The 20,764-nt window shown below is 43.1% G+C and overlaps 1 long non-coding RNA gene across 1 annotated transcript; it reads left to right on the top strand.

The window, feature by feature from the left end:
- The first annotated feature begins 14,138 nt into the window (after positions 1–14,138).
- LOC123411266 lies at positions 14,139–17,468 on the top strand. Its single transcript, XR_006613224.1, has 2 exons — positions 14,139–14,277; positions 17,286–17,468. It is a non-coding gene; the product is annotated as an uncharacterized LOC123411266 (long non-coding RNA).
- Positions 17,469–20,764: the final 3,296 nt, after the last annotated feature.

Below are 20,764 nucleotides of genomic sequence, written 5' to 3'. Positions count from 1 at the left end.
CCCTGTGAGCCAGTGGAGTGGTTTGTGCCGGCGTCTCCGGATGGGACAGTTTAGTTTGGCCACGACGGTGGCAGGTGTCATTGAGGACACAGGGCCACCCAAGGCAAGACTCCGGAAGGGAGGGATTATCGGGGGTACGATGAGAGAGTCACGGGTCAGGCAAGTTTTGTTGGAGTAATACTGGTCCACCCGAATGGGATCACTAGGCTAGTACTCCATAGTGTGGGTAAAGTGTGCAACATCTGCAGAGTGTAAAACCTATTCGAATAGCCGAGTCCATGGAAATGGACAGCCCGACCAGACCTCAGTAGACGATCAACCATAACAGTGTTAGTATTGATGATATAACTCGTCTTGTGTGAACATCAGAGGATATTGATATCATGATGTGTTAACCAAGAGAAGGCTATATGATGACTGGTCAGATGACCGGGTGATGAGATTTGAATCCGTTCAGATGGGATTACGAGTATGTCGAGGGTTGTGGTACAACCCAGAAGAGCGTAAGTTGACTTTCACTAATAGTAAGCTATTTAAGCACTTGTTGTGATCTTTGCCATGCTTAGAATAGCTATTATATAATTATTATGCTTGCCTTGTTATCTGCTTGTTTGGATGCTATGTATTTGGTTGTCTTGCGAGTACATTCAAAGTACTCACCAGGCCTTGCACGTGGCTAGTTGCAGGAGAAGACTCGTCATGCTAGATCATAACCAGGCCAGTCCTGCGAGTTATGGAGCCTAGCCAGGGACGTCAATGCCGCTGTATCAAGACCTCTGCTGCCATTTAGCTAGCCTTGGAGTCATGTAATATTGTTGCAAGCAACAATATTGTAACACTCCACCATATTAATAAAGCCATATTTGCCTGGAATTTCTGTATCATGTCTTTGGTGTGCGTCCGGTCTTATCCTGGGGACGGATGTGCATTGGCCCTCTATCGGGGTGCCACAACAAAGAGAATGCCAAGTTGATTCGATGGCACAAAAAATACCAGAAGAAAGATGGGAAGTTGAGAGTATGTGGTGATGGGTCGTAGTGGAGGAAAATCGAGAGAAAGTGGGGGGACTATGCAGATGACACAATGACGTATGGTTTGGTTTAAGTACACATGGAATTTATCCTTTTGGGGAGCAGAGCAACAATCATAGCACCTGGCGTGTCACTCTATGTATCTAATACCTTCCTCCTTAGTTGTGCATGAAAATAAAGTTCCTTATGATTCCAGTGCTCATCCAAGGCCCCAAGCAACCCGACAACGACATTGATGTGTACCTAAGCCATTAGTTGAAGAACTTTCATAGTTGTGAGATATCAAAGGTGTACGTGTGTGGGATGAACACAAACATCGGGAATTTGACCTACAAAGAACAGGGTAGACAAACAAGGGATACCACGCATGCATGCACTGTTTAGATGATACCGTAAGTATATATTTGGATAAATGTAAGAAGAATGTGTACCTGGGACATTGTTGATTTATTTTGATCAAGTATATCTTAAGAAAATATGGCAATCATTTCAAAGGTGAGGTAGATCACCGGAAGAAGCCTGACCACCGTACAGGTGATCATATACTTCATATGGTCAAGGATTTAAAATTAATCATTGGAAAGGGTCCTGGTGGACAATCTATTCCGAATGACGCTCATGGACACACATCCATGTGGAAGAAGAAATATATATTTTGGGACCTGCCCTATTGGAAAGTCCTATAGGTCCGCTTTACAATAGACGTGATACACGTAATGAAGAATCTTTCCATGAAACTGCTAGGCTTCTTGGGTGTATATATGAGATAAAAGATACACCGGAGGCACAAGAGGACGAGAAACGTATGCACGAAAAGGACGACATGCATCGAAAGCAGTATGAAGGTCCTGCCAGCTACGCTCTTACCAAAGAAGAGAAGGAAATATTCTTTGAATGTCTGCTCAGTATGAAGGTCACGTCTGGCTACTCATCAAATATAAAGGGAATAATAAATATGACAGATAAAAAATTCTAGAACCTAAAGTCTCATGACTGCCACATAAATATGACGCAATTGCTTCCGGTTGCATTGAGGGGGCTTTTATCGGAAAACATCCGATTAGCCATTGTGAATCTATGTGCATTCCTCAATGCAATCACTCAAAAGGTAATCGATCGATAAATCCTACCAAGGTTATAGAATGATTTGGTGCAATGTATTGTCAGTTTCGAGTTGGTGTCCCCACCATCCTTCTTCAATATCATGATGCACGTCCTAGTTCACCTAGTCGAAGAGATTGCCATTTTGGGCCCACTATTTCTACACAATATGTTCACCTTTGAGAGGTTCATGGGAGTCTTAAAGAAATATGTTCACAACTATGCTAGGCCAGAAGGAAGCATCTCCAAGGGCCATGAAACAGAGGAGGTCATTGAGTTTTGTGTTGACTTTATTCCTGATCTTAAGACTATTGGTGTTCGTGAATCGCGACATGAGGGAGTATTGGATGGAAAAGGCACGCTAGGAAAGGATTCAGTAATATGTAGGGACGGGTGCAAGCACACTACAAAGTTCTACAAAATTCCACCTTGGTGGTTCTATATATCGAGGAACACATGGATATTGTACACTCCAAGAACCCGGAGCAGTCTGAGCCCTGGATCAAACGTACACACATGGCGTCATTCGCGGTTGGTTGCAAACACGTCTCATGCATGATGACACTGTTGGAGATGAGCTATACTTCCTGGCCAAGTCACCATCTTTGACTATATTGACTTTTCATGGGTACGAAATAAATGGGAATACATTTTACACGATCGCCCAAGATAAAAAGGGCACCAACCAAAACAGTGGTGTCCGCCTTGATGCAGCAAACACCAATAGGCCAAAGGACACATATTGTGGTTACAAAGAGGAGATATGGGAACTTGAATATGGAAAACATTTGAAGGTCCCTTTGTTTCGATGCAAATGGGTCAATCTGAAAGGAGGCGGGTGATACGTCTCAAACGTATCTATAATTTTTGATGGTTTCATGTTGTTATCTTGTCAACTTTGGATGTTTCATATACCTTTTATATCTTTTTGGGACTAACTTATTAATTCAGTGCCAAGTGCCAGTTCCTGTTTTTTCTGTGTTTTTGACTCTTTTCAGATCTGATTTTGGAACGGAGTCCAAACGGAAAAAAATCCCCGAAATAAATTTTTCCAGAACAGAAGAAGATCGGGGGACTTGAGGGCCAAGGCAGGAGGCCCACAGGGAGGCCACAAGCCCTGTCGCCGCGGCCAGGGGGCCCGTGGCCACCAGGCTTGTGGCCTCCCTGGCGCTCCCCTGCCCTAGCTCTTTGGCCTATATATTCCCTAAAATTCGAGAAAAAATTAGGCCGTCCACGAAACCACTTTTCCGCCGCCGCAAGCTTCCGTTTTCGCGAGATCTCATCTGGAGACCCTTCCCGGTGCCCTGCCGGAGGGGACTTTGGAGCTGGAGGGCTTCTACATCAATATCATTGCCTCTCCAATGAATCGTGAGTAGTCCACTTAAGACCTATGGGTCCGTAGTTAGTAGCTAGATGGCTTCTTCTCTCTCTTGGATCTTCAATACAAAGTTCTCCATGAAGATACAAAGTTCTCCATGATCTTCATGGAGATCTATCTGATGTAATCCTCTTTGGCGGTGTGTTTGTCGAGATCCGATGAATTGTGGATTTGTGATCAGATTATCTATGAATTATATTTGAGTCTTTGCCGATTTCTTATATGCATGATTTGATATCCTTTTAAGTCACTCCGAATTTGGGTTTTGTTTGGCCAACTAGATCTATGATTCTTGCAATGGGAGAAGTGCTTGGTTTTGGGTTCATACTGTGCGGTGACCTTTCCCAGTGACAGAAGGGGAATCAAGGCATGCATCGTGTTGTTTCCATCAAGGGTAACAGGATGGGCTTTCATCATAGATTTGAGATTGCCCGTCTACATTATGTCATCTTGCTTAAGGCGTTACTCTGTTCTTATGAACTCAATACACTAGTTGCATGCTAGATAGCGGTCCACGTGTGGAGTAATAGTAGTAGATGTAGAAAGTATCGGTCTACTTGTTTTGGACTTGATGCCTATAGATATGATCATTGTCATAGATAACGTCATGACTTTGCGCGGTTCTATCAATTGCTCGAAAGTAATTTGTTCACCCACCGTCTACTTGCTTTCACGAGAGAAGCCACTAGTGAACACTACGGCCCCCGGGTCTATTCACAACTATCATCTTCGCTTTCACTTTTACTTTGCTTTGTTTACTTTTTTCTTTCAGTTCTCACTTTGCAAACAATCTATAAGGGATTGACAACCCCTTCATAGCGTTGGGTGCAAGCTCTTTGTGTTTGTGCAGGTACTTGTGACTTGACGCGATCCTCCTACTGGATTGATACCTTGGTTCTCAAACTGAGGGAAATACTTACCGCCGCAGTGCTACATCACCCTTTCCTCTTCAAGGGAACACCAACGCAAGGCTCCAAGGCCTCGGGTGAATCCTTTGCATATTTTCCAAGGAAATCCCTATAGGCGTAGCCAGCAGCAGAAGGATTTTTGGCGCCGTTGCTGGGGAAGGTTTTTGTTGCCGTAGCAGAAGGATTTCTAGCGCCGTTGCCGGGGAGAGATCAAGTCAAGATCTATCCAATTAGGTGTCACAAGCTCATCTCTTGCATTTACCATTTTTGCCAGTTGCCTCTCGTTTTCCTCTCCCCCACTTCACATTTGCTGTTTTCATTTGCCTTTCTCCTTTGCCGTTTTCATTTGCCTTTTTGCTGTTCTCTTTTGCCCGTTTCACTCGCTTACTTCCTGCTCGTTGGTGTGTGGGATAGTCCATCAATGGCTAGACCTACCACTCCAAACGATACCCCTGAGAACGAAGTTCTTAATTTCAAGCAGAATGAGGAAGAAAATTTAAAGGACGCTTGGTACAGGATTTGCAATGCTCAAAGTAGATCTACTCGTAAGCAATCCACTACTGTTCTTCTTCGCAGTTTTTATGTTGGAATCTCTCCTTGGAATAGGTATATTCTTGATACCATCATAGGCGGGAATTTTTTGGGGAGCCATACTGTTGACTCCTATGGAGCTATCATGAATTTTGTAGGCTCACCCCCGCTCATGGTTAATGAAATTACCTTGACCTTGGAACACATGATGCAAAGGCTTGACGCCATTGAAAACAAAATTGCCACAGTTGAACTTATTGAGGATTTAGATAGAAATATCCACAATCAAATTACTTAGTACGGATCCAAAGTGGGAATGGTTTTGAAAAATTTAAGGGAGAAGGAACTTATAGTTAATGATTCCTCTAGAATTGGCAAACTAGAAGATGTCATAACCAACTTGGGTTCCGCTTTTGCCGCTGTGCAAAATACTCCAAATCTGACTCTCAAAAAGACTGTCAAGTCTGTTTTTGTTCCTAAAGCTAGTGGTGAGTCATCCAATAAAGATGAAGATCTTGAGATGATAAATGATCACGCTAGTTATGGTTTGAGCACCAAAGATGACTATACGTGATTCCATCACCTTATGCCTAGCTAAGGGCGTTAAACAATAGCGCTTGTTGGGAGGCAACCCAACGAATCTATCCTTTTTCTTTCTGTTTTGTGTTTTTCACACTTACATAATTCTGTTATGATTGTGTTTTTTTGTGTTTCTTTTGCGTTTGTGCCAAGTAAAACTGTTATGATTAGTCTTGGGGATGATCGTTTGATCATGCTGGAAAAGACAGAAACTTTCTGCTCACTTACAGAATTTTCATTTTTGTTCTATGAGAGCTTTTGAGTTGATTATTTTTGTTGCTGATTTCTACACAAATTCTTCAGACTGTCGTAATTGTTCAGAATTTTTGAAGTACCAGAATTATACGAAGTATACAGATTGCTACAGACTGGTCTGCTGTTAACAGATTCTGTTTTTGTTGAGTTGGTTGCCTATTTTGATGAAACTATGGATAGTATCGCGAGGTATTAGCCATGGAAGATTGAAAATACAGTAACCCAACATCAACATAAGTAGAATTTAAGTTTGCTACAGTACCTAAGGAAGTGGTGATTTGCTTTCTTATACTAATGATATCACGAGTTTCTGTTTAAGTTTCGTGTTGTGAAGTTTTCATGTTTTGGGTGAAGTTCTTATGGACAAAGAGATAAAGAGTGGCAAGAGCTCAATCTTGGGGATGCCCAAGGCACCCCAAGTTGATTCAAGGATGCCGAAAAAGCCTAAGCTTGGGGATGCCTTGGGAAGGCATCCCCTCTTTCGTCTTCAATCCATCTGTAATGTTACTTGGAGCTATATTTTTATTCACTACATGATATGTGTATTGCTTGGAGCGTCTTGTATCGTAGGAGTCTTTTATTTTTATTGTGTCACAATCTTCCTTGCTGCACACCTAGAGAGAGATACATGCACTCACCATGATTTTGTCGAGCTTCACTTATATCCTTTGGTTAGACAATTCAGCTCACATGTGTTTCACTTATATCTTTTGAGCTAGTTGATTTTGCTCTATGTGTTTCACTTCTATCTTTTAGAGCACAGAAGCGCGTGGCGTGGTAGTTGATCTATGATATGAAAGTAGTCTCAAAAGGGGTAGTTATCCAAAGGGATATGAAAACTTCCACCTTCATGTGCATGGAGTAGTTAGAGAAGTTTGATTCATCTCAATTAGTTTTGAGTTGTGGTTGTGGTAATATTGAAGTTATACTAGTAAGATGTTATGGATCTAGAAATACTTGTGTTGAAGTTAGTAATTCCTGTAGCATGCACGTATGGTGAACCGCTATGTGATGAAGTCTGAGCATGATTAGTTTATTGATTGTCATCCTTTGTGTAGCGGTCGGGATCACGCGATGGTTTATACCTACCAACCCTTCCCCTAGGAGTATGCGTTGAATGCTTTGTTTCGATTACTACTAAATTTTTTGCAACAAGTATATGAGTTCTTCATGTCTAATGTTGAGTCCATGGTTTAGATGCACTTTCACCTTCCACCATCACTATCTTTTTTTAGTGCAATGCAACTTTCGCCGGTGCATAAAACTCACCATTAGCCTCCCTCAAAACAGCCACCATACCACCCTACTATGGATTTTTCAAAGCCATTCCGAGATATATTGCCATGCAATTACAACCATGACATGTGCCACAGCTTCTACATTGCCATTGCATGATCATAAGATAGCTAGCATGATGTTTCCATTGATGTCTATGCCATGCTAGATCATTGTCACGGTACACTACCGAAGGCATTTCATATAGAGTCATCATTGCTCTAAGTTTTGAGTTGTAAGTGTGATGATCATCATTGATGGAGCATTGTCCCATGTGAGGAAATAAAAGAGGCCAACGAAGCTCATTTACAAAAAGAGGCCAAAGATGCCCACCAAAATAATAATAATAAAAAAGAGGCCAAAGAGCCCACCAAATACTTCTTCTTGTACATACTGCTCTTATATATGGGAATAAAAGGAAAAAGGCTGTGGGGGGTTTTCCCTACAGTAGCCGGTCAAAACAAATGAGAGAAAAAGAGAGAAGGGACAATGCTACTATCTCCTTTCCACACTTGTGCTTATTAAGCGCCATGATCTTCATGATTGAGAGTCTCTCGTTTTGTCACCACCATATAGCTAGTGGGAAATTTTCATTATATAACTTGGCTTGTATATTCCAATGATGGGCTTCCTCAAAATTGCCTTAGGTCTTCGTGAGCAAGCAAGTTGGGTGCACACCCACTAGTTTTCTTTAAGAGCTTTCACATACTCTTAGCTCTAGTGCATCATTTGTATGGCAATCCCTACTCATTCACATTGATATCTATTGATGAGCATCTCCATTGCTCGTTGATATGCCTAGTCAATGTGACCATCTTCTCCTTGTTTGCCTTGCAACCTCCACCACACTCCATTCCACTTATAGTGATAAAACAATGGCTCACGCTCATGTATTGCGTGAGAGTTGAAAAGGTTTGAGAAAGTAAAGGTGTGAAAACAAGTACTTGGCCAATACTGAGGTTGTGCATGATTTAAATTCGTTCTGCAAGGATGATAGAGCATAGCCAGACTATATGATTTTGTACGGATAACTTTCTTTTGGCCTTATTATTTTCAAAGTTCATGATTACCTTGCCAGTTTGCTTGAAGTATTATTGTCTCCACGTCAATAGCAAACTATTGTTTTGAATCTAACAGATCTCAACATCCATGTCACATAAGAGGAGTTACAAAGGACATCTATGCTAGGTAGCATGAAAGCATCCAAAATTCATTCTTTATCACTTCCGTACTGGAGGACGAGCAGTAGTTAAGCTTGGGGATGCTTGATACGTCTCAAAGTATCTATAATTTTTGATGGTTTCACGTTGTTATCTTGTCAACTTTGGATGTTTTATATACCTTTTATATATATTTTGGGACTAACTTATTAATTCAGTGCCAAGTGCGAGTTCCTATTTTTTCTGTGTTTTTGACTCTTTTCAGATCTGATTTTGGAATGGAGACCAAACGGAATAAAATCCCCGAAATAAATTTTTCCAGAATAGAAGAAGATCCGGGGACTTGAGGGCCAAGGCAGGAGGCCCACAGGGAGCCCACAAGCCCTGTCGCCGTGGCCAGGGGGCCCCGCGGCCACCACGCTTGTGGCCTCCCTGGCGCTCCCCTGCCCTAGCTCTTTGGCCTATATATTCCCTAAAATCCCAGAAAAATCAGGGCGTCCACGAAACCACTTTTCCGCCGCCGCAAGCTTCCGTTTCCGCGAGATCTCATCTGGAGACCCTTCCCGGTGCCCTGCCGGAGGGGACTTTGGAGCTAGAGGGCTTCTACATCAACATCATTGCCTCTCCAATAACTCATGAGTAGTCCACTTCAGACCTACGGGTCCGTAGTTAGTAGCTAGATGACTTCTTTTCTCTCTTGGATCTTCAATACAAAGTTCTCCATGATCTTCATGGAGATCTATCCAATGTGATCCTCTTTGGCCATGTGTTTGTGGAGATCCGATGAATTGTGGATTTGTGATCAGATTATCTATGAATTATATTTGAGTCTTTGCTGATTTCTTATATGCATGATTTGATATCCTTGTAAGTCTCTCCGAGTCTTGGGTTTTGTTTGGCCAACTAGATCTATGATTATTGCAATGGGAGAAGTGCTTGGTTTTGGGTTCATACCGTGCGGTGACCTTTCCTAGTGACAGAAGGGGCAGCAAGGCACGCATCATGTTGTTGCCATCAAGGGTAACAAGATGGGCTTTCATCATAGATTTGAGATTGTCCATCTACATCATGTCATCTTGCTTAAGGTGTTACTCTGTTCTTATGAACTCAATACACTAGATGCATGCTGGATAGCGGTCGACGTGTGGTGTAATAGTAGTAGATGGAGAAAGTATCGGTCTACTTGTTTTGGACGTGATGCATATAGATATGATCATTGCCATAGATAACGTCATGACTTTGCGTGGGTCTATCAATTGCTCGACAGTAATTCGTTCACCCACCGTCTACTTGCTTTCACGAGAGAAGCCACTACTGAACACTACGGCCCCCGGGTCTATTCACAACTATCATCTTCGCTTTCATTTTTTACTTTGCTTTGTTTACTTTTTGCTTTCAGTTCTCACTTTGCAAACAATCTATAAGGGATTGACAACCCCTTCATAGCGTTCGGTGCAAGCTCTTTGTGTTTGTGCAGGAACTTGTGACTTGACGCGATCCTCCTACTGGATTGATACCTTGGTTCCCAAACTGAGGGAAATACTTACCGCCGCAGTGCTACATCACCCTTTCCTCTTCAAGGGAACATCAACGCAAGGCTCCAAGGCCTCGGGGGAATCCTTTGCATATTTGCCAAGGAAATCCCTATAGGCATAGCCAACAGCAGAAGGATTTCTGGCGCCGTTGCCGGGGAAGGTTTTTGTTGCCATAGCAGCAGGGTAAAGGAAGACCCACGGTACGGAATGACAACAGTGGATCTCTACAATTTTGGGTACACATACGAACCATTCGTCCTAGCCAATGATGTGGCGCGGGTTCTCTATGTGAAGGACTGTTGGGGATCGTAGTAATCTCAAAAACATTCCTACTCCATACAAGGATCTATCTATGGAGAAACCAGCAAGGAGAGAGGTTGTAGAGCATCTTCATACCTTTGAAGATCGCTAAACGGAAGCGTTACTATGAACGCGATTGATGGAGTCGTACTCGAAGCGATTCAGATCGTGGTGGATTCCGATCTATGTGCCGAACTACGACACCTCCGTGTTCAACACACGTGCAGCCCGGTAACGTCTCCAACACCTTGAACCAGCAATGAGGAAGGAGAGGTTGAGGGAGAGAGCTCCGGCAACATGACGGCATGGTGGCAGTGGAGCTACGTGGTTCTCTGACAGAGCTTCGCTAAGCTATGCAGAGGACGAGGAGAGAAAGAGGAAGGGCTGCGCAGAGAGAGAGAGAGAGTTTTCGTGTATCAAATCAGCCCCAAGCCTCGAGTATATATAGAAGGGAGGGATAGAGGGTACGCACCCCTAGGGTTCCCTCCCTAGAGGTGGCGACAACCCTAGATGGGGCAGGGAGGGCCGGCGGCCAAGGTGAAGAGGGGGGGCGGCGCCCTAGGTGGGCCTTGGGCCCTTGTGCGCCTAGGGTTTGCCCCCTCCACCTCTCCTTGCGCCTTGGGCTGAGAGGGGAGGGCGCACCAGCCCACTTTGGGCTGGTTCCCTTCCACCTTTTGGCCCATGAAGCCTCTTGGGGCTGGTGGCCCCTCCCGGTGGACCCGAGGAACCCTTCCGGTGGTCCTGGTACGTTACTGGTGACGCTCGAAATACTTCCGGTGTCCGAAACCTCACATCCTATATATCAATATTTACCTCCGGATCATTCTGGAGCACCTCGTGATGTCCGAGATCTCATCCGGGACTCCGAACAACCTTCGGTAACCATGTACACTATCTCCCTATAACCCTAGCGTCATTGAACCTTAAGTGTGTAGACCCTACGGGTTCGGGACGCATGAAGACATGACCGAGACACCTCTCCGGTCAATAACCTACAACGGGACATGGATATCCATGTTGGCTCCCACATGTTACTCGATGATTTCATCGGATGAACCACGATGTCAAGGATTGAATCAATCTCGTATACAATTCCCTTTGTCTACCGATATATATCTTGCCCGAGATTCGATCGTCGGTACCCCCATACCTTGTTCAATCTCGTTACCGGCAAGTCTCTGATACGTGTGCATCGTATCTAATTTCCAATCTCTTTTGCCCTTGTTTTGGACTCTAATTTGCATGATTTGAATGGAACTAACCCGGACTGACGCTGTTTTCAGTAGAATTTCCATGGTGTTGGTTTTGCGCAGAAATAAAAGTTCTTGAAATGACCTGGAAATTTATGAGGATTTTTTGTGGAATATATAAAAAATACTGGCGCAAGAATTACGTGGAGGGACGGACCCAGGAGCCCACAAGCCCAGGAGCACTCCAAGAATATGCTCATATATGATGTTTTTTAAGACATCGTTGATGAATTCATCATAAATCTATGACGATTTCATTCGAGATTGTCGTAAACCATTTCAGGGGATCAAATCTACATATAAATTACGACGATGTGAGTAAAAAATGTCGTAACCGCATAAGATGAGATCGTCATAACTTTTACGACGATTATAAAAATGTCATAACGTGTTCTAACTATGTTGGCATGTCACTCGTGGGTCCATTTTATGTCACGTGCCAATCCCGCCTAGTTTGTGATGTCTTTTTAAAAAATATTTTTGATAGATGCTTCACAAAATTACTCTATTTTTAGTACTCAAGAACTATTTTAAGTCAGTGATTTTCCGAACCAATCAAATCCCTTCCCACGGATCGATGACATGGCGCCCATCCATCCATCCATCCATCTCCATCCCACATCCATCCATCCATCTATCTACAGAAAAAAAACTGAAAAACAGATACCCCACCCACAACCCAAACCCTATCTCAGATCCCCCCATCGCACCCTTCCTCACTCGTCCCCATCTCCTCGCCGCCGCTGCCACCCCTCTCGATCCAGTCCTCTCCTCGCCGCTCCCAGCCATCGTGCCGCCACCCTCCCTCCCCTTCCTCCCCGAGCACTGCCACCGGCCCAACCACAATACCACCCTGGCCTACACCCCCTCACCGATGAAGATGAGGTGACGATGGAGATCCCGGACGACGCGACGTCCCAACTGCCCCAACACCAACGTCGCCGCGCTGTGGTCCGCCCTCGGTGGATGAGCATGGGCACTACGTGGGTTGCACGGATCCGGAGGCGGGGAACGGGGTTGCGCACGGAGCTCGTCACCCGTCGCTTCTCTCCCTTGTCTTCCTGTGCCTCCTCCTCTCTGCCCTCGATTCGATCCCCCAAAACCGCCGCTGTTGGACGCCGCCGACCTCTTCTCCTCTCCCCCCACCACACCGGCGACCTCTTCTGCTCCAGCCCCATCGTCGACATCCCGCCTCACTCTGCAACCCGCCGCCGTCACCCCCACCCCACCTTCTCCTTCTCTTTGTCTTCCTAGGAGGAAGGCCCCAGATCCAACCCCAAATCCCCCTCTACAGCTCCCAAATCTTCCGTGAGCACCTGGAGGCGTCCAGGAGGGCGTCGACGTCCTGGAGAGCATCTGGAACAAGGTCTTCCCCTTCCCTCCTCCCTCCCTTCCCACCCCCCTTTTCTTCTCCCTCGATTCTCAGGATTTTGAGTGATTTTGCACCGTTCTGTGGGCAGGTCTACGACACCGAGGATGCGAACCAGAAGGAGAAGTTCGAGGCCGACCTCAAGAAGGAGATCAATAAGCTGCAGCGCTACCGGGACCAGATCATGAAGGTAGTCTCCCTCCTCCCTTCCTGCATGGGTGTTACCTGCTGCCTGCCCCGCTCTTCTCTTCAGTCAACTGTTTAGTTTAGAAGACACGGGTTCAGTGCCAAGTCGTCTGGAGGAAATATGCTTTTACAGGTGTTTGGGTTGGGAGGAGGTTCAGCGCCTAGCTCGAGTATCTTGTCTTACACTGATGTTCTTGCTCGTTTCTATCTCATCACAAATTCGAGTGCCTACCTTTGTGAACCTATAAAATAGTATAATAGTACTGTATTACTATCAGTTCCTCTCTGCATCTGCTATACTGTCTAGCACACACGCTAGCTATCTAGGGAATGGAATGAACAACAAGTTGACCTCCCCAACCCCAATCATTTCCCGTCTACTAGCTTGTGGTACTATTAATCCATTCATTTTCGGAGCTGCTACACTGCTGCCTGCTGCCCAGTGTCCAGCCAAAGGAAATAAAATGAATAGAAAGTTGACCCCGTTCATCTACCGAACCCCTCAGAATGATGATCCCTAGCTCGATCGGATCGGATGGTCAAAGGTTTGTCACCTTGAAAATAATCTTCCAATAATGTTTCTGAAAATAATAAGTACATGGACTCTTTAAGCATATAGGTTTGCAAATGTAAAGGGCCTTAGGACGTTTGGTGTTTGTGGAGGGGCTCGAGTCTCCTTGGTACTTAACTACAAAGGCAGCAGGTTGTGGTGTCACCTGTGAACGCTTCTAAGGACCTCCTTAAAGGCAGATACGACCGGCTCGGCACTTGAGCTGAAGGTTGAAGATGAATCCGAGCCTTAGATTTCAACTAAATAGCTCAAAACACCGATGGAAACCAAAACTTTTGTTCTATAATCGGATGCATATGTGTCCCCGAAGGTAAAACAACAAGTAGACGCTTTCGCCTCAATAGATTGTTCGCTACTTTGGACTTAAGAGAGATGATGACTGAATTCAGGGAAAAAAAGTTTGAACTAAGAAACTTTAGCATGTATATCAAAGTTGTTTTATGGAGAATATCTAGGCCAAGGTTTTCTTGAATCCTGACATAACATTAGTTCATGTCATAATGCTAGACTTGAGAACCCTGGTTCATACTCTATTGTTCTGTAGGCATCTAATGTGTTATTTTGGGGATTTTTTTAGCTTCTTCATGTAGTGCAGCTTCTTAAGAGCCTTCTTTCTAGTGTCAAAAGCTTCTGAAAAGCCTACGATTATCTAAATTTCTCATAAGTGGAAAACATGAAATTTGATTTAAAAAATCACAATTAAGAGTCTAGTCAAAATGTTTGCAATTTGGACATGACCGTAGCTGAAACCAAGTTTGCAGTGATTGTGCTAAACTATTTGTCCATTGAGCCGCAGGTAATCCAGAACACAAGGCTAAGGGGAGGCGACGACAAGAAGAAGATACAAGGTAATTTTACATGCAACCTCTTCATCTCTACGCAAACACAAGTCAGAAAAGCTGTAAACCTCGCTTACTCATCTGCTGTGAGAAAGAGAATGTCGGCTGTGATTAGTTCCGCATCTGAATTTGTGCGCCCCGATGATATTTAACTAAGCACAGCTGAATCCGTAAGCTGTCAGGTGATCATGGCAAGTATATCATCTATATGCAGTGTTCTAAAGTAACCTTTCAGTAATATATTTCTTGTTGTAAAAATTTAAAATACCGTTTTGCACTAATATAGGGCTCACTGTCGTGCTTTAAAGTAACCTTTTGGTGCGATTGAGTAGTACTATAATCAGGCAGCTGCATATATGCACTTGGCATTATATGCACTTGGCATGAGTGATGTGCTATTCCAAAAAACAATCAACAACTCCAGTAACCCATCGTGGCAACACAGGGGTAGACAACACGCGCGTACATTACAGATCGAGTGGGTGAGGCATTGTAGGCTGATACAGACCGATCGACCAACGTCGCGCGCGGCTTCCAGTTAAGTGCACGTGCATCACTCCTCCGTCGAATCACGGCCTTCTCAAGAGGCTACACGCTTTATTATATACTTCCTCTGTTTTGAAATAAGTGACACAAATTTAAAATTAAGTCTGTACAAATTTTATACTAAAGTATTGATATTTATTTTGGAACAAATCGTCTGTCTAGGTCGAAATCTGGGTGCTCGGGCTGGTTAATTTTGGTCCCGATCTAGGGATTGTGGTTTCGTTGGTAGCGATTTGTTGGGCTCATGGAACCAGCCAGTAGCTTAGAGTGCAAATATGCAAGAAAAATCTAAGCTTTTGTCGTTTTAATCTCTCCTGCGAGCTTTGATTGATGACAATTTAGTGTTGGAGGTCACTACAGAATGCCAACTTATGCATATGACTAGTGTTTGTTGTTACCGTGTTGCATCCGGTAGCAAATGAAAACAATAAATGGCATGCTATTACCTGTAGTGTAGGAATTTAGCAAGGTATGATACGTGGTGATATCCTGGCCCTGCCACTGTTGCAATTTAACAATAAATGGCATGCTATTACCTCTACCACATCTCTCTTGCAACATATGTTCTTGGACAAGAAACGAAAAGATCTGTGGTTTTGCTTACTACATGGGCATCAATATGGCACACAAAAATCTCCAATGTTTTCCTTACTTAGTTGGCACACAAAAAAGCTTTAGAAACTCGTTGGCATGCTTTGCCATGACATGTCACATATGTAGAAAATCTTCATAGCTTTTGTTCACATGGCTGATTTATTTTCCATCTTCGAGGAGACAAAAGAAGAAAATGTATGTTAGATGTTATGCTTTTAATCACATAAGTGGAATCTCAGTATTCCCATGTTTGAAAAAAAGCTTCAATGTGTAACATAACTCGTTGCCAGGTTATTTTCTCTACTTCCAATCTAGTTTGCACATAAAAATGCTCTACTTTCCAATATAATTATGCCTCGCTATAACTACTTTTGCATTTGTACTACTTTTCCCAGAAAACAGAACAACCTAGCTGTAACTATAAATCTTCCCTACTTGCCATGCATTTACACAAAAAAACTAGTTTGCACCTTAAAAAATGTTGTAAATCTGGCAACTACATCTATTAAAACCTGACAATCCAGGTATTGTATATCGGACAACTACATCTCACTTAAAACCTGGCCACTACACCTGCTTAAACATGGCAACCATGTGTGATACATCTAAACAACTATGCCTCATTAAAACAGAACAACCATCTGTTTATGAAAATGTCAATCACGCCACACCCCTTGTCTACGATGTGCTTCAGCACGAATCATGTTAACCTAGTATAACCAGTCTTGGATTCTCTTGTTTTAGGTGTACGCATTGTGTGCTTGTTCTAATTAGTGGCTTCTTCTTGGGATGCCAATCAGTGTTGGAGAAGGTGTGGGAGAGAGTAGCTGCCGGTAATTGAGTGGACTAGTTGCAGGGAAACATGGAGAGGGGATTAGGGGACTCCAACTTGTTAATTAATTAACTTCACTTCAGTTTAACTTCCTGCGATCTACACCAATCTAAATTCAGCTTGCTCACCTTAACTAAACTAGTAAAAGTTGTTTGACTCGCATGTCTAATTATCCAGGGCTGGCTTCACTAGGAGATATTGTACCTTGGGTACATCAGTTACCCCATCTTGCAGGTTGATTCATTAGCTCTGTGTGAGCAGTAGAGATGAACAAGTGTGCGCTGCTAGTTTTGTAGTTATGCAGTTTTTAGTTCAGCCATGTATGTATTTGCCGATCATTCATAGTTCTGCACTTAAAATTCAGCAAATTCATAGTGTGAAATTAGCATTAAAGAAATTGAACTGCTTGCATGTCATGGACCCGCCTTAGCACTTTCTAGCTTTGATGTATGCATATACAACTTAATTTAAAGTGTAAACGTTAGTTGCTCACAGTGAGTTACTTAGGCTCGCAGGTTTCAGAACTTGCACTCTTTTTAGAAGATCTTCCTTGTTCTAAATATAATTAGTTACAAACTTACAATGTTGTGTGAATTGTTGCATCTTTGCCTTTAACATGCAATCCTTGCGAATCAAACTGCTTTAGTAAGTCTGCAGATGAACTCTGGCCCTATTTGAAAGCTCGTTCTGTCCTGTGACACATATTCCTTTGTGCTCTTGGGAAGCAAATATCTTTATTTCTTCAGAACAAAAATAGTTTACAACTGAACTGTAGATTCACTACGAAAGGAGAATCGATTGGACAAAGTCCAGCAACTCCTATACATTATGTTCTAACTATTTGGAATCTATCTACAATCATGCTACTGAACTTGCATGATATTTTTTTTGGAATAGCCACATATATTACTAAACTTGCATGATAATTATACAACTCTGACATCTATTATAATGGATATATTTTGTGATTTGAAGTTACTGATATGTGCTCTCGTGTAATATTATGGTCTAATATTTTTTGTTTTGTCTCTTTCTCTATTGCTAGGAAAGTGGTGAGAAGATGTCGAGGATGCCTACTTGGGATATTCAAATAACCACAATATAAAAATTTCTGAACCTATGTCTCATAGGAGAGTGGAATGAACTCCATTGTTAGCAGATGTGCCACTGTTCTATTGTGCAATTCTGTCCGTTCTTGCTATATTCCCGTGTAAGGAAATTTATTCATGACATGAGTTATCGTGTTATGTAAACGTGGGAGATGTATTATGTGATGTTATGTTATATGATGGATAATTTTTATTTGACTTGGAGTTTTTTATTTGAATATGAAATAGTGTTGGATTTAATATTGAACAAATAATTGGGTTGAAAAGGCCCAACAAATAGAAATGAAACCAAGTTTTGAAACAAAAAGTTGTTGAATTCAAAAATGAAAAAAGGCCAAAACTGAAACTGGACCAAATGTATTTGGGCACTAAAAGGCCAGGGCCCAAATTATAATGATACAAAAAAAATTCAAAAAAACCCAAGGCCCAAAAGGAAGCCCAATAAGAAAAAAGCCTAACAAAATAAAACTAGCCCATGTTATCAATTGAAATGGGTTGGGCTGATTTCAACCATGACGTTTTGATTTCGTCGTAATTTTGCCACGTAGGCTGCCACGTAGGACTGGGTTTGATTGCCAACAACGATTTAGGATCATCGTAAAGGTTACGACGATCTAGGAATTGTTGTAAAAGTTACGACGATTTTGATCAAAACGTCGCCGCTGTTCATTTGTGATGCTCCGTTTTCGGCGCTTGGTTTTTCATCGTGAGATCGTCGTAAATTAAAAACCGTGACGATGTAGCGACGAAAAAATAGCGTCGTGTATTAGCATATTCCTTGTAGTGGAGGCCCCCCCTCGCCGCACCTGGCAGGCTTGTGAGGCCCTCGTGGCTCCGCCGCCTCCAACCCCAGCTCTATATAGTCTCTCTCACCCGGAAAAAAATCATAGAGAAGAGTTCATCGCGTTTTACGACACGGAGCCGCCGCTGCCACCTGTTCTTCCTCTGGAGGGAAGATCTGGAGTCCGTTCTGGGCTCCGGAGAGGGGAGATCGACGCCGTCGTCATCACCAACCATCCTTCATCGCCAATTCGATGATGCTCTTCACCGTTCGTGAGTAATCTCATCATAGGCTTGCTCGACGGTGATGGGTTGGATGAGATCTATCATGTAATCGAGTTAGTTTTGATGGGGTTTGATCCCTAGTATCACTATGTTCTGAGATTGATGTTGCTACTACTTTGCTATGCTTAATGCTTGTCACTAGGGCCCGAGTGCCATGATTTCAGATCTGAATGTATTATGTTTTCATCAATATATGTGTGTTCTTGATCCTATCTTGCAAGTTGTAGTCACCTACTATGTGTTATGACCCGGCAACCCCGGAGTGACAATAGCCGGAACCACTCCCGGAGATGACCATAGTATGAGGATTTCATGTATTCACTATGCGCTAATGCTTTGCTCCAGTTCTCTATTAAAAGGAGATCTTAATATCCCTAAGTTTCCATTAGGACCCCGCTGCCACGGGAGGGATGGACAATAGATGGCATGCAAATTCTTTTCCTTAAGCACGTATGACTATATACGGAATACATGCCTACATTACATTGACGAACTGGAGCTAGTTACACATCACCCTGTGTTATAACTGTCACATGATGAATGTCATCCGGCATAATTATCCATCACCAATCCAATGCCTACGAGTCTTTTCCTACTGGTCCTTGCTACGTTACTTTACCGCTACTGTTGTCACTGCCGCTACTGCTACTTTTACTGTTGCTACCATTACCATCACACTACTTTGCTACTGAAACTTTGCTGCAGATACTAAGTCTTTCAGGTGTGGTTGAATTGAAAACTCAACTTCTAATACTCGAGAATATTCTTTGGCTTCACCTTGTGTCGAATCAACAAATTTGGGTTGAATACTCTACCCTCGAAAACTGTTGTGATCCCCTATACTTGTGGGGTATCAGTCTCTTTACTCGTTCCGTAATACGTGGCTAACTCCTTAGTCACACTGAGCTCAGTATGATGATGAATTACCGAGTGGGCCCAGAGATACCTCTCCATCACACGGAGTGACAAATCCCATTCTCGATTCGTACAACCCAACAAACACTTCCGGATATACCCGCAGTGCACCTTTATAATCACCGAGTTACATTGTGGCGTTTGGTACACCCAAAGAACTCCCGCGGTATCCGGAAGTTGCACAATCTCATGGTCTAAGGAAATGATACTCGCCATTAGAAAAGCTTTAGCAGACGAACAACATGATCTAGTGCTATGCTTAGGATTGGGTCTTGTCCATCAAATCATTCCCCAATGATCTCATCCCGTTATCAATGACGTCCAATGTCCATGATAAGGAAACCATGATCATCTATTGATCAACGAGCTAGCCAACTAGAGGCTCACTAGGGACACATTGTTATCTATATATTCACCCATGTATTACAGTTTCTCGTTAATACAATTATAGCATGAATAATAGACAATTACCATGACTAGGAAATATAATAATAACCACTTTATTATTGCTTCTAGCGCATATTTCCAACAGTCTCCCACTTGCACTAGAGTCAATAATCTAGTTACATTGTGATGAAACGAACACCCATAGAGTTCTGGTGCTGATCATGCTTAGCCCGTGGAAGAGGTTTAGCCAACGGGTGTGCAACATTCAGATCCGTATGTACTTTACAAATATCTATATCTCCATCCTGGATGTATCCACGTATGGAGTTGAAGCGGCGCTTGATGTGCTTGGTCTTCTTGTGAAACATGGGCTCCTTTGCAATAGCAATAGCCCTAATTTGTCATAGAACAGAGTCATCGGGCCCGACGCACTTGAAATCACTCCTAGGTCGGTGATGAGTTCCTTCATCCAGACTCCTTCCTGTGCTGCTTCCGAAGCAGCTATGTACTCCGCTTCACATGTAGATGTCGCAACGATGCTTTGATTGCAACTGCACCAGCTAACTGCCCCATTATTCAAAATGTACACGTATCCGATCTGTGACTTGGAGTCATCCGGATCTGTATTGAAGCTAGCATCGACGTAACCCTTTACGACAAGCTCTTCGACACCTCAATAAAAGAGAAACATATCTTTAGTACTTTTCAGGTAATTTAGGATATTCTTGACTGTTGTCCGGTGATCCACTCCCAGATCACTCTGGTACCTCCCTACCAAACTTATGGCAAGATTCACATCAGGTCTAGTACACAGCATTGTTGGAAATATGCCCTAGAGGCAATAATAAATTAGTTATTATTATATTTCTTAGTTCATGATAATCGTTTATTATCCATGCTATAATTGTATTGATTGGAAACACAGTACTTGTGTGGATACATAGACAAAACACTGTCCCTAGTAAGCCTCTAGTTGACTAGCTCGTTGATCAAAGATGGTCAAGGTTTCCTGGCCATAGGCAAGTGTTGTCACTTGATAACGGGATCA

The sequence above is a fragment of the Hordeum vulgare genome, chromosome 7H (genome assembly GCF_904849725.1).
Source record: "Hordeum vulgare subsp. vulgare chromosome 7H, MorexV3_pseudomolecules_assembly, whole genome shotgun sequence".
NCBI classification, from domain to species: domain Eukaryota; kingdom Viridiplantae; phylum Streptophyta; class Magnoliopsida; order Poales; family Poaceae; genus Hordeum; species Hordeum vulgare.
The sequence above is the reverse complement of the archived record's forward strand: the minus strand, read 5'-3'. Positions and strand labels throughout refer to the sequence as shown.